The 15,808-nt window shown below is 58.2% G+C and overlaps 1 protein-coding gene across 1 annotated transcript in view; it reads right to left on the bottom strand.

The window, feature by feature from the left end:
- GTF2IRD1 (GTF2I repeat domain containing 1) overlaps positions 1-11,788 on the bottom strand; it is a 51,250-nt gene extending 39,462 nt beyond the window's left edge. Inside the window, exon 1 of the mRNA XM_049789506.1 lies at positions 11,769-11,788. The gene's annotated coding sequence lies outside the window, so the exon portion shown is untranslated. The remainder of the gene's footprint in view (positions 1-11,768) is intronic.
- Between the last annotated feature and the right edge of the window lie 4,020 nt (positions 11,789-15,808).

Here is a 15,808-nt window from a genome sequence, read left to right on the forward strand (position 1 = left end):
GAGCCAGAAATAAACCCTGAGCACAGTTGGGTGTTCCCCCAAAAAAGCAGAGGCCAGGGTGATAGCACAGCAGGAAGGGCATCTGCCTTGCACATGGCGGACCCAGGTTTGATCCCTGGAATCCCATATAGTCCCCAGAGCTTGCCAGGAGTAATTTCTTTTTTTTTTCTTTTTTTTTTTTTTTGGTTTTTGGGCCACACCCGGCGTTGCTCAGGGGTTACTCCTGGCTGTCTGCTCAGAAATAGCTCCTGGCAGGCACGGGGGACCATATGGGACACCGGGATTCGAACCAACCACCTTTGGTCCTGGATCGGCTGCTTGCAAGGCAAACGCCGCTGTGCTATCTCTCCGGGCCCGCCAGGAGTAATTTCTGAGTGCAGAACCAGGAGTAACCTCTGACCACTGCCGGATATGACCCAAAAAGAACAAAAACACAAAAAGCTCAATGTGGGGGAGGGAGGAGGGTACCCTCACCCTGTCTCAGTGAAGGGCCTGGAGTGACATTTCTGCCAGCCATGGGCCCCCCAGACCCCTCTCAGCTCCCCTGGGGCGGAAGCTAAGAGTAGAGGGGCTCAGTAGCCTCCAACAGTGGAACCCAGAGAAAGCAGCTCTTGGTGCTAACCTGGCCCAGCAGCTTCTGTCTACAGTGGAGGGGAGGAGGGACGAGTAGAGCAAAATAGGCAGGCACAGGGTTGGGGGGCGGAGGCCAAGGTCAGGGCTAAAAAACGTGAGGGAAACTGACACCCTACAATGACGCCTGGGCAGCTGGGAGGGTGGAAGGAGCTGCTCTGGTGTGAGGTATAAGTAAAAGTAGAGCTGAGATGGAAAGAGGGGGGCAGCCAGCTGGCAGGACCCCACCGCACCTCTCTTCCTGGCCAGCATATATGCAGAAGCAGCTGTCCTGAAGGGCCACTTAGGCAAACCGGGAGCTGTCTGCAGCCCTGCCATGAAAGTCAAGTGCAGGTGTGAGTCAGGAGTTCAGAGTTTGGAGCTGGAGTGATAGCACAGCACAGGGGGGGGGGGGGAAGCATGGGGGAGACATATTCCTTGCATGTTGCCAACCCAGGTTTATACTTGGCAGCCCATATGGTTTCCCTGAGCACCAGGAGGAGTGGTTCCTGAGTGCAGATCCAGGTGCATATGGCCAGGTTTGGCCCCAAAACTAGCAAAAGAGGTAGACTCCAGTGGACACAGGCCTGTGCTCTGGCAGATATAGTCTCACGACCATGTTTAGAGCAACCCCCCCCAAATGAGCCAGGACCCCCTTCACCTCCCACCTGCAGATTTCCCCCCCCCACAACTCTGCCCACAAGTTCCCTGGCAGGGTGGGAAGAGCCGCCTCTTCCAAGGTGGGAGTGCCTCTGCCTGGTCCCTGATGTCGTGGAAGCCTCTGCCGGGTCTCACGGCCTCACTACCAGCTGGGCACCAGAGCTGGGCAGGAAACCACACTCAGCCACGCAAAAGGCAAAGGCAAGTAAGTGCCGCCACCCAAACACGCCCCCACGCCAGCCGCGCCATCTGCCTGTGTTCCTGGAGGAGAAGATTGAGAACAAACAGAAACGCCTGCGTCCCGCAGCCCGGCCTGGATTTCTGTCTGTGGGGTCCCGGCACACCCGTGCCCTGGCCCCACTTCTGCCCACGGGCTCCCCCAAGGGGTGATGCTGACCTGACCCTGTCCACCGGTCCACAGTGACTCACAGCAGCTGCGAAGTGGGGACCCCAATAGGACACCCCAAGGACTGGAGCAATAGCACAGCGGGGAGAACGTTAGCCTTGCACATTGCAAACCTGGGTTCAATCTCCGGCATTCCATAGGGTTCCCTGAGCCTGCTAGGAGTCATCTCTGAGCAGAGTCAAGAGTGGCCTCTGAGCACCGTGGCCGCTAAAGAAAAACAGGACATCCCCACTGAGTGTGCCCCCATAGTGCCTAAGGGAAGGCCAGCAGGATGAGGGGGGCAGCGGGCAGCAGACCACAGGGATTCTGTGCATTCACCACCTTCCCAGCCAGGGGTGCCCCAGGTCGCCTTTCTCACTCTTGGCCTGCCCCAAGGACTAAGAACAGACTTTGTACATGTGAGTGGACTGGGTGTGTCCCCAAACACAAACAAAGACTAAAGCCCGGGCCCCCTCCTGCAGCATGTCAGGGGGTGCCCCAACAGCAGGAAGCCCAGGAGAGGGGAGGTGCATTATGGGGAGGTCAGAGAGGATGCAAGGTGGAGTCTTTCTAGACTCCAGACAGTGAACTGTAGGTCCCTCCCTGACACTTGAAGCTCCTTGGTTGGTCAAGGCAGCTGCTACAACCCACCCCTTCGGGGCCACTGGCCCCATGCAGCATCCAGCCTGGGATGCCCCAATTCTGTGGCCCTCGGGGACACCTTTGATCCCCTAGTCCAGACTCTCAGCGGCCCCTGGCAAAGCGGGACACAGGCCCCGTCCCCCAGCAGCTGCCAGTGAGCTCTGGGCCCGGGAAGACTCCATGCCCCTTTTTGCTTGGAGACGACACAGCGGAACACACTTTTATTATTTATTTACTCTTATTTATTTGGGGGGATGTCAGGGACCACTCCAGCTCAGCTTAGGGGTGCTTGGGGCCTATAGGTTGTACCAGGGAACGAACCTGGGTTGGCCATGTTCAAGGCAAGTGCCTTCCCCACTGCCCAATCTCCAGCCCCCTGAAATCTCACTTAGAAATAAAGCAGCTAACTGAGACAGGAAGGGGCCCAGGCTGGGAGAGTGGGAACTTCAGATGGAATCTCAGACTGGTCCCTGAGAACAAGGGGTCTCCTGATTCTTTGGAGCTGCAGGTCTGTGGGCCCGGCCCTGGGTCCCCCGAGCTTCAGGATCCCTAATGGGCTCCCCAAAGTCCAGCTTGCCAATGACAGCTGACCGCCGGGCCTGGCCTGTGGGTACTGGGTGGACCAGGCCAAACTAGAACGTGGGAGAAGGGGGAGTGGAGACTGACCTCAGAGGTTGGGGTGGGGAGAGACCTTGGGGGTAAGCGGGGAGTATTGAGGGGGTGTGGAGTTCCGGAGGTGCGAGGTGCCTCTAGGGGGCAGCACTATAAGCAGGTATGGGGGTCTCAGCTAAGAGCAATGAGATGTGGCAACCAGTATGTGAAACTGGGATTTCTATCTTAAATTCTGGGCCCCAGCTCAGCCAGGAGGGGCTGAGCCTGGGGACCTGAGGGCCCCTGAACTGAAGGAACAGATCAGAGATGGGGGACATAGAAAGGGGAGCAGGTTCTAGAAAAAAAATTGGAGACAGGGATAAGGGGGTCAGGGGTTAATGGGCAAGGCCCTGAGGTCAGAGGTCAAGCACCTCAGAGTAACACTAGGAAAAGGGTGATGAGACAGAGACCAAGGGAAAAGAAGGGGTGGGTGGGTGGTGGTGTCACAGGGTTCGGGGAGGGTGGGGAAGTAACACCCCATTTTCTGGTGGACCCTAGGGCCTCAGCCAGGCCCTAGAACCACTGAGGTCAGTCACCTAGGTGGTGAGGTGGGAGGGCAGGGTCTCTGCAACAGGTAGATGTGGGGCCTGGGGAGTGTCTGGGGCACAGATGGCCCCAGAACCACAGGTTCCTGCTTCCTGTGGGGGTGACCAGGAAGTCAGAACTACCAGTGGGGTGAGGGGAGCAGAAAAAGAATAGCCCCCCATCTCAGTGTCCCTCTCAGCCACTCCCATGCCTCAGTTTCCCTGCCACTGCTGCCCCAAGTCCATGCCCGCCTGTGCACATTCTGGCCGCTCAGGCAGAGAAGGAGCATGTGGTCCCAGAGCCTCCCAGAAGGCACCAACCCCTTTTGTGGGGAGAGGGGTGACTCCGGCCCCCAATTCTCATGACCAGAACTAGGCTAAGGGGGCCTCCACCTTCGGGTCTGGAGCAAAATCCTCTCTGGGGGCAATGTCGAGTCCTGCAGGACTGAGGCTGATTTATACTCAGGACCCCAAGGTGAGGGCCTCTCCAACCTTTAGATGATCTCGCCCCCATATTCACAGGTGTGGGATCTGCCCCTGCCCAAAACACACCCCATCTGCCTCAGGGCCCAGCTGAAGCTCATGTCCCCATTTACAGCCATCACATCAGCATCCCGGGCCTGGATACGGCTGAGAGGTCTGGCACTCCGCAGGACACATGGTAGACAGGCTGCAGTCCCATAGCCCTGCAGGGAGAATCTCCCACACTTCTTCCCTGCCTGGGCCTAGGACATGCCCCATGAACATGTTCCGTGGGAGAACTGGACTGCAGCGCCCAGACGGACACAGTCCATAGGAGCACTGGGCTTGGAGCCCATAACAGAGCCCATAATGCAGCTGAAGCTCTAGAGCTATGTGGCACCTGTGTTAGCCCAGAGCCCTAAACCCCCAAGTCATGGGCTCCAATGTTTGTTTCGGGGGCCCCACTCCCAGGGCTCTCTGGTCCCAGAATAGGAGCCACCACTGTCTGAAGCCTGGGCTGACAGTCCTCTGCTCCCCAGCCTGACCCCCCAAAGGCACGAGCCTATTTGGGGGGTTTCCTGACCCACCTCCATCCAGCATCTCTGCTGCTTTCCTCCAATCCTACCTCACTGCTGGCCTGAAAGGGCTCAGGCAGCCCCTGAAATGTACCCTGAGCCCCCTGAGTCCCTCCTCTGTGTGTCAAATTGGGTCTGGTCCTACAGGAGTCTGGAGGAGCCACCCATGACCAAGTGGGAGACTCAGGACATTCAGCAGGGGCAGGGGGACCCCAACCTCCCTCCCTCAGTCTGGTACCTGGGCAGGGATGGTGGAATTGGGTGAAAAGTGGGTGCTTGGGGGCTGGAGCAATATCACAGTGGGCAGGACGTTTGCCTTGCACACTGCCAACCAAGGTTCAATCCCCAGCATCCCATCTGGTTCCCCAAACCTGCTAGAAATGACCCGAGTGCCACCAGGTATAGCCCAAAGACAAAAACATAAAAAGTGGGTGCTTAGGACAGAGTGGTGGAGCATAGCCAAGAGTAACCCCTGAGCGTCACTGAGTGTGGTCCAAAAAACAAAAAAAAAAAAGTGGATACTTGACTTAAAACTCTTCCCAGACCCATTGTGGTTTGAGGTGACCCCAGCAATGCTCAGGGGACCATGGGGGGGGGGGTGGCTCAAAATTGCGTGAGCTGTAAGCAGGGCAGCAGCAGGGTGGGGGAACCTTTACCTTGTCCCACCTTCCCAACCCTGGATTAATAAAATACAACCAGCATGCCAGGGGGATGGGAGGATATGATGAAATATTTTCTAGAACAAAATGCTGGTCCTGGGCAGGAGTGCTATAGTGCACAGCAGTAGGGCATTTGCCTTGCACTCTGCTGACCTGGGACAGACCTGGGTTCAATCCCCGGCATACCATATGATCCCCTGAGCCTGCTAGAAGTGATTTCTGAGCGCAGAGTCAGGAATAACCTCTGAGTACTGCCAAGTGTGACCCCCCAAAAAACAAACAAACAAAAAAAAAATGCTGGTCCTAATGGCAGAGGCTGCCGAGATACAAAAAAAAAAAAAAAAAAAAAAAAAACCAGTGATTCAAATACCCTCCCCAACAGTGAACATTCTGATGCCATTTAGAGCCAAATGAAATGTTTCCCCAAATTGCTGCGCCAACTAGTACCTGGACCAGCCCAACCTGGCTAGCTCCAAAGGGTCTGGGACTCTTCTGAACAGGAGCATGTGCAAAGGACCTAGGGCAGGCAGCATGGGGCAAGCCCTGGCTTCGGTCTCTCGGACCGAACAAGAAAATCATTCAAAGGAGCTGTAGGGTAACTGCCTAGGGGTCCCAAGGCAGGAATACAGAAGACAGGAAATCAAGCGCCCTGCAATGTTGGCATCTCTGGGGTGGGCTCAGGACTCCGGGAAGCCGGAACATACCCCAGCAGGGGCCCCGGGGTGGGGGATACCCAGAGCAGCCGGTTACCTCTAGGCCTCAGGACGCACAGTCCCTGCAGACCCGTGGCCTGGAGGAGGCGGGACGCTGGGATTAACTGTGCTGGGAGCACCTGTGCTTTCACATGCCAGCTGCCCAGCAGGACGGGACCCCAACCAGGCAGCATTCATCCCCAACCCTGCAGTCCTGGAGAGCCTAAGTAAGTTTCTATGGCTAGGGTCAGGGAAAGAGTACAGAAGCCCCCCAACCTGCCAAGACCCCCCCATAATGTCTCAATCACTTCCAGGATGCCCTCAGTGCCAGACAGGGGAATGGCAGGGGTACCAGGGACAAGCTAAGACAGGGCAGCTGGACTCCTCGCCAGAGTCCTGCTGGGAGAGCTCAAAGTTAAATTCCTTAGCAGCAGTTCGAGGGAGCATCCAGGAAGGCTTCCAGGAAGAAATGGCACCCAAACAGATTTGTCAGTCAGCTGTGGCCAAAGAAAGGGCTGTTGGAGGCGGAGCTCAGGCAGGCTGGAGCACATTCAGGAATACCCTGGTTTGTCTGATCACTGCCAGCACCACTGGGTCCCCCAAACCACAGGTTATGGTCCCAAACCCAAACCATCTGCTCTGGGGATAAGCGAAGCCAGGAGCACTGGAGGAAGGAGAGCAGCTCTATGTGGCAGGCACAGGGCACAGCACACCCAGGACCCCGGTGGTGCTCTGGGACAACTGAGCCATATGTACCCCAATATCCCGGGACCCTCACCCATATGTGGGCAACTTGGTCCCCTCTCTGACCGGGGACAAAAACCACCAACTTCCAGGACAGGGAACAGGAAATGGGGTGTGGCCAGGACTGGAACCCTGTTCCAGCTGCTTCAAAGTGCCACGGGGTGCCTCCCCTTCTGCCCCCAACAGAGGAGCCTCAACCTCCAGTGGGGGCAGCCACAAACATGCATTGCTTGCCCTTGACTTGCGAGAACAGAGTGGGGGTGTGCAGCCTGAGGGGACCTGGTGGGGGACAGGATGCAGAAACCCCCCCCCCCCCCCCCGGGCCCCTTCCTCCCCTGCCTGGCCCAGGCAGCCTCCACACCTGAAAAACCAGCTGGTCTGCCTGCCCAACCACCTGAAACCAGGGGTTGCAGTCCTGAGAGTAGTAACTTCTCAGCATCTGGAGACCACTGTCCCCCCAAACCTGAGACCCACCAGGCCACTATCCCCCAAAACTTGACCCCCAACAGGCCGCTGTCTCCCAAACCCTATCCCCACTACCTCCCAAACACGGGAGCCGGTCCTGACAGCACAGCTTGGAGGACCAACAGGTTCCTGGGGTTCCTGGTGCTCAGCCACTGCCCCCCACTTTCTGGATGGTCAGACTGAGGCTCGATTGGGGTCTACCAATGAGGATGGACTCCTCCCCACAGGCCCTGCTGGATGGGGCAGCTGCCATTCACAGCCACAGGCTACTTCTCAAAAGAACAACACAGGGCAGGACCAGCTGGAAGCCCGCACAGCCCCCCAAAGCCTCCCCAAAGTGGACAACAAGGGGCCCGGGTCACCCGCAATGGGCAATGAACCAGGCGCTGAGCTCCTGTTCAGGACTGATCAAGCTAAGTACCGAGACACAGAGACAATGGCCTGAGGTCACACAGCGGCATCTCCCAGCCACAAGTGGGGGCACCAGTAAAGGGTCAAGGGGGCCTAAGGCCTAGGAGGGCCCCAGACTCGGCGGACACAGGCTGGTGCTAGATTGTTCCAGGCTCCCACCTGCAGGTGTAATTTCATCAGGGGCTGGGCTGACTCACCAGGAGGATGAAATTCCAGCTCAGCGGACAGGGGTGTGGGGTGCCAGGGAGGGGCGCAAGCGGCACCCCTTCAAAAAAAATCACAGACTCCTCCCTGGGGTGGTCTGAATTGGGCACAGGGACAGGCCAGCAGGGTGCTGGGTCTTGACTCCGAAGGGCAAGGGCACCCACCTGTGTGGCTCGAAGGGAAAGTGTGGCACAGCCCAAGTGGGGACAGACACACTGGCAAGGGACCCCAGACTCACGGGCATCCTCAATCTCTGGTCATCCCATCCCAGGGGCCCACCCTGAAGAGACTCCCCACCTGCTAACTAGCAACAGAGAGGAATGGGGGGGCATAGGGCTGGCCAAGGCACAAGGTGATGGGACTTTCCACGTCTGCCTGATCCCACACATGCCCCAGGTACCTCAGTGCGTCCAGCAGGAAGGGCCCTGCATTGAATGTGGCTGACCCCGATTCCATCACCTACACCCACACAGCCCCTTATGTCCTGTTAGGGGTGACCATTAGCACCGAACCATGAGTAAGTCCCAAATCCAAAAGGTAAAGAGGGGCTGGATCGACAACTGAGTAGAGAAGACGTTTGTTTGCCTTGCAAGTGGATGACCAGGGTTCGATCTCCAGCATCCCATATGGTCCTCTGAGCACTGCCAGGAGCAATTCCTGAATGCAGCAAGGAGTAACCCCTGAGCACTGCTGGGTGGGCCAAAAAAAAAAGGAAAAAATGCACCCCAACACTACACACAACCCCACCTGCTACTGCGTGTGCTGGAGTGGATGGAAGGATGGACAGAGGGGCAGCCGCACATGCACCTTACTGTGGCTATTCAGGGAACCTGAAAAACAGGCCGAGACCCCCCCAGACCCCATAAGCAACGGGCAGGCCCCCCTCACTTGATCCCCCAGACAGCTCAGTCATAAGAGGAACTCACTTCCCTTCCCTCCACTCATGCACTGGGACCCCCACACGCAAGTTCAGCCCCCCCCCAAATCTCAGCACCCTCAAGGAAGAGGCAGACTGGAGATCCTCATGTTTTTATAGGACGTGGGGGAGGCCGCAAATCCCTCTGGCTACAGGCCCCACCCAGGGCTAGGGGCATAGCAAGTGGCAATCTTCGGGTGGGGATCAGCAGCAGCCCCCCAGAACAGCCCCGCATCTGAGCCTAGCCCCTATGGATCATGAGACAGAGTCCAGTTTAGTCTTTGCACCTTTAACTATGTGTTCTGAGTTGGGGGTAAGGTTGCCCCAGAAGTGTCTTCTCCCCACCATCTCTGGACTCTGAGCTTGTTCACCATGGCACAAACCCTGGGACCCTAACTTCCCAAACTGGAGTGCCAGAGCTCTGGTCACGGGCCCCAGATAAGCAAGAACTCGTCCAGCTGTCAATGACTCACTCTCGGGGGCCCTGACCCCAACTCTGGGCCAGCCGCGATCTGCACCCCTTCAGCCACACCCAGGGGCCGTGAGGCCAGAGAGCCAGAAATGGCAGGTCCTGAATCAGTCTGAACCTCAAGTAATGGGGGAGTGGGCCCAGAGAGATAGCACAGTGGTGTTTGCTTTGCAAGCAGCCGATCCAGGACCAAAGGTGGTTGGTTCGAATCCCGGTGTCCCATATGGTCCCCCGTGCCTGCCAGGAGCTATTTCTGAGCAGACAGCCAGGAGTAACCCCTGAGCATCGCCGGGTGTGGCCCAAAAAAAAAAAAAAAAAAAGTAATGGGGGAGTTTCCTGAGTCCTGTGTAGGTGGCTCCTGCCTGAACCCCTTAACCCAACAGGATGCCCCAAATCTTGTCAGCTTCAGAGTAAATGCTTCTGATGGAGGACTTGAAGGAGACCCCAAGCCCAGCTGGAGCTCAGGAAACGGGGATTTGGGAGACACCTCCACTATGTAGCAGCCCTAACAGCCCAGAGAACAAGTACCTAGCCCCTCACAGCCTCCAGCAGAGGTGCCAGCAAGACCTCTCCGTGGACCCCAAAACCTCCCACTACACTGACTTACAGGTCCTGCTAAGAGTGACCTCCCAGGTACCCACAGTCCCGAGTCTCTGGCCCTGACTGGGGGTCTGCTTCCCACTTCCCTCTGGGGGACCCTGGGAGAGTGCCTTGTCCCCATGGCATTGGAGGCACCTGCAGACCAAGGAACGAGGGGCCAAGTCCAGGCTGGGTTTGAGAGAGAACAACAAAGGTAAACGATGTTCAGAGGACCCCAATTACTGGACACTTCATTCATTCACCCACAGGTCACTCAGCAGGTCTCCAGGGAGCAGGAAGTGAAGGGGATGGGGGGCAAGAGGAGGCGGGGACAGCAGACTGTAGCTGTAGCTGTCCTCCCCAGGATCCTGACAGGAAACCCCCAACCCTCTCAACACAGGGTGGAAGAACTGGGGTGACAGTGTTGGATGTGGGGGTCAAGAGCCGGACAGGGAAAGGCACATCTGGGGGCCAGCGTGAGGCTCTACATGAGGAGCTCTGGCTCGGTCCCTGCAGCTCCAAGATGATGCCAGGTGTATCCCGCCCACACCCCAACAAGGAGCCAGGACGCAGGAATCAGGAGGCCTATTGGGGACCAAGGACTCACCCTAACACCAGAGCTCAGACCCCCAAAGGATGCCACTCCAACAGATCACAGAACACCCCTCAGGTGTCCCCACCTACAACTCGACATCCCCATCAGACAACACGACACCCCCGATGACCCTACACTCCCTAGCATAAGACTTGACACCCCAGATGACTCCAGAGCCCCAGATAACCCCACACTCCCCAACAGAAAGCCTGAGTCCCTACAATCCAAGTCGTCATTATCTTCCCAACTCCCAGACCCTCCTAAGAAGCCTCCTAAGAAGACCCCCCTGGAGCCCAGAAGTAGGAAGGCCCTGCTCTCCTGAGGAACCCCCATACCCCAGCTCTCCCTTCCCCTCCAGTCTGCCGGGGCCTTCTGGGACCCTCCTCGGAGCCGCCACTTTCTAGGTCACCAGAGCGGGCTGTGGAATGGGGTGTGGCACAGATGGGCACAGGCAGGTGGGACGCCCTGACCTCCTGTCACCTCGGCGGCCCCAGAGCGGCGAGTCCCCGTGGCAGACAGTGCCCCCTCGGCCGCCTCCGCCACCCTTTGCTCCCCACAGCCGCTGCCTCTCCCTGCTGGGCATGACGGTGCTGAAACAGCGGGCTCCCCCACCTGCCTGCCCCAGGCCCTGCTCCGTTCTGCCGGAGCACGCAGGGGCGCCCCCAAACATGCCGGGTAGCTCAAGGACCTCACCTCCTCACCGGGCTCCAGGCAGCCGCAGCCCCAGGACACAGCCCCCCGGACTCTCTCCAAGGTCGGGGTTCCCTTTGCCCAGCTAGGAGACCCATTAACCCAGCACCCCGACTTCTGTGGGGGCTCTCAGTCCTGGAATGGGCTGTCTGGGGGCAGTGTCCAGATGGACAGAGCTGCCCGCAGGTACCCCGATCTCTTTCCGGGGGGGGCATCCCAATTCTCCAGGCCTGTGGGGGAACCAGGAGATGTCAGGACATCACTTCCAAGAACTCCGGAAGGGGCTGCCCCCCACCCCTGGACGCTGCCCAGCCTAGCTGAAGAAGCAAGCGGAGCCCATCGCAGGGCACCCCAACACGGGCTCAAGGGGGGCTCTGTGCCCCCCGCAGTCATCCCGGGGACTCCCCGCACCGGGACGCAGCCCCTGGACACGCACCGCGGTGTTGGGGCGACGCAGATGGGGGTCGGGACACAGCCCGGCCAAAGACGCAGGCAAAGTGGGGGGGTCTTTGGGGGCGGAGGCCGCGGCCCGACAGCCCCCCCATAGGCTCCCCCAGCCGCACCGCCACGACGGCCGGCGAGCCTGACCTCATTCTCCAAGTGCCACGGCCGGCAGGGCGCCCGAGTGGGCCGGGCGCGACAGGGGGACCCCCCAATCCATCCCGACAGGTGGGGGGGTCAGCAGGGCCCTCCCCTCCCCCCCAGATTATAATCCCAGTCACGTGCCCCTCTCTCTCCCATGCACAACCCCTCCCCCGCGCCGGCCCCAGATTCGGTGGCACCTGGGGGGGAGGCTTGGGGGCTTGGGGCCGCCCCCCGCAAAAGTTTCTCCTTACCTTGGAGGATCCCCAAGCGCTCCTGCCAGCGGCGCCCCGGCCCCGGCCCGCGGCCAGGACTCAGCCTCCAGCCGCCGCCGCCGCCTCGATTAATTAATTAATCCGGGAGCTCGGGGGGCGCGCGGGCTTGGCGGGGCGCGGGGGGCTGCGGCTCGGCCCCCACCCACCCCCGGCGCGGGCTGCGGCGGAGGGCGGGGCGCGGCGGGGCGCGGGGCGCGGCGGGCGCGGGCGCGGGCGCGAGGGAGGCTCTTTGTTCTGTAATCCCAGTAAGATTGCCAGCCATTCGCCCCGGCCCTAATCCCAGCCCCGCGCAACACCACCCTCCATTGGCTGCCATTTACATACGGGATTAGCCCGCCCCGCGCGCCCCGCGCCCCGCGCGCCCCGGCCTGGGCACCGCAAAGGGAGCGCCAGCCCGCGCCAACCCGCCCCGCCCCGGGCCCGGGATTACGGGAGGGAGCGGCGGGCGCGCGGGCCAAGGTCACGCGGAGGAAACCCCGGGGGGCGCCCCCAGCCCCGGCCCGCGGGACCCCCCTGTGCGCCCCCGGGCTGCCCAGCTCTGTAGTGACCGGCCCAGGATCTATCCAGACCCCAGCGGGGCACTTAGGGGACAGGGGATGGGGAGTCTTCTTCGGTGGTCGCGCCCTAACCTGGGCCCAGACACCAACCAAACGTCCCAAAGCCCAGCCTGGATGGAGAGGGCCCCCCCTCCCACCCTCTCCATCAGACTGGTGTGCCTAGCAAGAGGCCAGATTCACTCACCCCATTTTGGGGACTCACAACCCCCGCCCCACTGCAGGGCACTCCGTAAGAGCCCCCAGTATCTGCCCCCCACCCAGGCCCGCTCCTGTTGGCGAGTGTGGACACGTGTCCACTTTCCCTGCCTGTCCCTCTTCTCCCCCTTAGGGGTGCCTCCTCATTTCCCTTCTGTCCAAGTTGCTTAGGGGACACCCTAGGTAGTACGCTATATAGGGTCCCCCACTCCCCAGACAGCGCTACTCCCTATGGCAGCACCGGGTTTTGGAGCCCCACTGGGCCCTCTGTCCAGTCCTGGCTCTTTTGTGGGCCACTTGGAGCCCTACACTGGCACTTCCCAGCCTCCATTTCCCCTCCACCTCCAGACTCACTCATGTAGCCCCCATTAAGTGCAAATGACATCAGGAATCAGGAGGACACCTATATGATATGGGCATAGATGCCCTGGTTTTGGGGAACAGAGAGCAAGTGGCCGATTTCTGAAGAAACTGGAAGGGAAGGAGGGAAGATGGGCGTGAGTGGAGGGCCAGGGAGGCAGAAGTGCTGTTGGCATCTGATTAATGGGGGGGGAGCAGTTCATCACCAGGATCTGAGGACATGGAGGGGGACGCCGGGAGGAGGAGACTCTTCCGTATCCCCTAAATTATCTGGCATCACACCTATGACATACCACATGACGACCCCTTTTCCCTGGGCCATGTCCCCCCATCTTGTCCTGCGGCCTCTGTCTGTCCCTTAGGCCCTTGTGGTAGGACTGGGGTTCCCCATTGGTCTCATGTTGAATGAGGCGAGGCGGAACCCCTGGGGACGGACTCAGCCGCTGACCTCTGGGGGAGACGTCTGGGTCCCAGGCAGGGAAGGAAGCTCCCGACTCCTGCCTGGGGCACCGTGCCAGGCGTCTCTGCAGCCCAGGACCAGCAGCTGTGCTCACTGCTGTCCTCTGCAGGTCAGTCTGGGTAACGGGGTGCTGCGGGGGGCAGGGAACAAGCACAGACCGGGGACCTTGGGGACAGCAGATGGACGGGCACGTCCCAGCCCTGCTTACCTGTGAGTGTCTGGTCCTGGGCATCTGACCCCCGGGGATGGGCATAGCCCCCACCCCCAACCTCTGGCCTTGTTCCTTTCCCCACATTCCAGGAAGGCTGGTTGTGCTTCAGTCAGGCTCTGTGGAGTCGGGTTGGGGAGTATCATGTGCCCCAGGTAACCCTGCTCTGGGCCTGGGCAAGCCTGGAGGGAGCCTGGATGCTGTCCCAGCTATGACCCCAATTTGACCCCTAAGTCTCTGGTGAGTGGGCTGTGATGCTGAGAGGAAAGAATGGTGCAGCATTTTGAGGGACCCCATCACCACTCTGTCTTCATCCCATCTCCAATGGCCCCTAAATGTTTGTTTATTGTTTGTTTGTTTTGTTTTTTGGGTCACACCCAGCGACGCTCAGAGGTTACTCTTGGCTATGCATTCAGAAATCGTTCCTGGCAGGCTTGGGGGACCCTATGGGATGCCGGGATTCGAACCACTCGTCTCCTAGAGATGAGCTGTGTGCAAGGCAAATGCCCTACCGCTGTGCTATCTCTCCAGCCTTTCTTGTTTTGTTTGTTTGTTTGTTTTGTTCGGAGTCACACACAGCTGTGCTCAGGGATCACTACTGATAGTGCTCAGGAGATGCCAGGGATCAAACTAAATCAGCCATGTGCAAGGTGAATGCCCTCCCTGCTGTGCTATGTATGTAGGGGACTTAGACCCTGCATGTCGGGGATTTGGCCTCTCCCTCACCCCTGACGCTGGTTTCCAACTCCCCCAGATCTTCTCTTCTCAGAGCACCTGACCTTCTGCAGGATCCCCAAAGTAGTGATATAAATCGGGGCTACAGGTTCCCTAGCATGCTTGATCCTAGCCCTTGGTTGGCCTTGGTAAGTAGAATCTAGGTATGATGCTCTTATTTCTGTTTCTGGAGTTTTGTTTGTTTGTTTGTTTTTGCCACACTGGATAGGTAAAATATGCCCTGCCTGCTCTACTCTCTCTAGCCTAGAGGATAGAGCTTCTATTTTTTTTTTTTTTTTTTTTTGGTTTTTGGTTTTTGGTTTTTGGGCCACACCCGGCTTTATTCAGGGGTTACTCCTGGCTGTCTACTCAGAAATAGCTCCTGGCAGGCACGGGGGACCATATGGGACACCGGGATTCGAACCAACCATCTTTGGTCCTGGATCAGCTGCTTGCAAGTCAAACTCCGCTGTGTTATCTCTCCCAGCCGGGATTGAGCTTCTTAAACTGAGGGGTCATGACAAGGGCTGATGGGGTTAAATATGGGAGTTGCAACAAACATAGCAATGGTATAAGGTTTCTGAATGGGTAAAAAAACAAAAATGAATTCAAATCAAGTGTTGCAAATCTTGGGACTCAAGTAACAGTATAGCAAGGAGGGCATTTGCCTTACACTTTGGAGGGTCCAGGTTCAATTTCCTGCACCACATATGCTCTCTGGAGCCCCACCAGGAGTAATCTCTGAGTGCAGAGCCCGGAATAAATCCTGAGCATCAAAGAGTATGGCCCAAAAAAAACAAATCCAGGACCTGAGCGATAGCTCAAGGGTAGGGCATTTGCCTTGTGTGTGGCTGACCTGGGATGAACCTGGGTTCGATTCCCGGCATCCTATATGCTCCCCGAGTTTGCCAGGAGCAATTATTTTTTGGGGGGTCACACCCGGCAGCACTCAGGGGTTACTCCTGGCTCTACACTCAGAAATTACTCCCAGTAGGCTGAGGGGACCATATGGAATGCTGGGATTCAAACCACCCTGTCCTGCTTCTAAGGCAAATGCCCTACCACTGTGCTATCTCTCCAGTCCCCAGGAGCGATTTTTGAGCACAAAGCCAAGAGAAACCCCTGAGTGCCGCAGGGTTTGGCCCAAAACAAACAAACAAAAAACAAAAATCCAAAACAGTGGGGCCGGAGAGATAGCATGGAGATAAGGTCATCGTTGGAATCCCGGAGTCCCATATGGTCCCCCGTGCCTGCCAGGCGCAATTTCTGAGCATGGAGCCAGGAGTAACCCCTGAGCACTGCCGGGTGTGACCCAAAAACCACACACACAAAAAATCCAAAACAGTGAAATGAATCTCATATTGTCATTTAACCTAACATTCCAAATATGTTCATTTGGAGGCTGCTCCCAGAGGGCATTTGTCTTGCATGCATCCAGGTTTGATCCCCGGTTTCTCATATCTTTCCCTGATCCTACCAGGAGTAATCTCTGAGCACAGAGGCTGGAGTAAGCTCTGAGCACCAC

Source organism: Suncus etruscus, chromosome 15 (genome assembly GCF_024139225.1).
Source record: "Suncus etruscus isolate mSunEtr1 chromosome 15, mSunEtr1.pri.cur, whole genome shotgun sequence".
NCBI classification, from domain to species: domain Eukaryota; kingdom Metazoa; phylum Chordata; class Mammalia; order Eulipotyphla; family Soricidae; genus Suncus; species Suncus etruscus.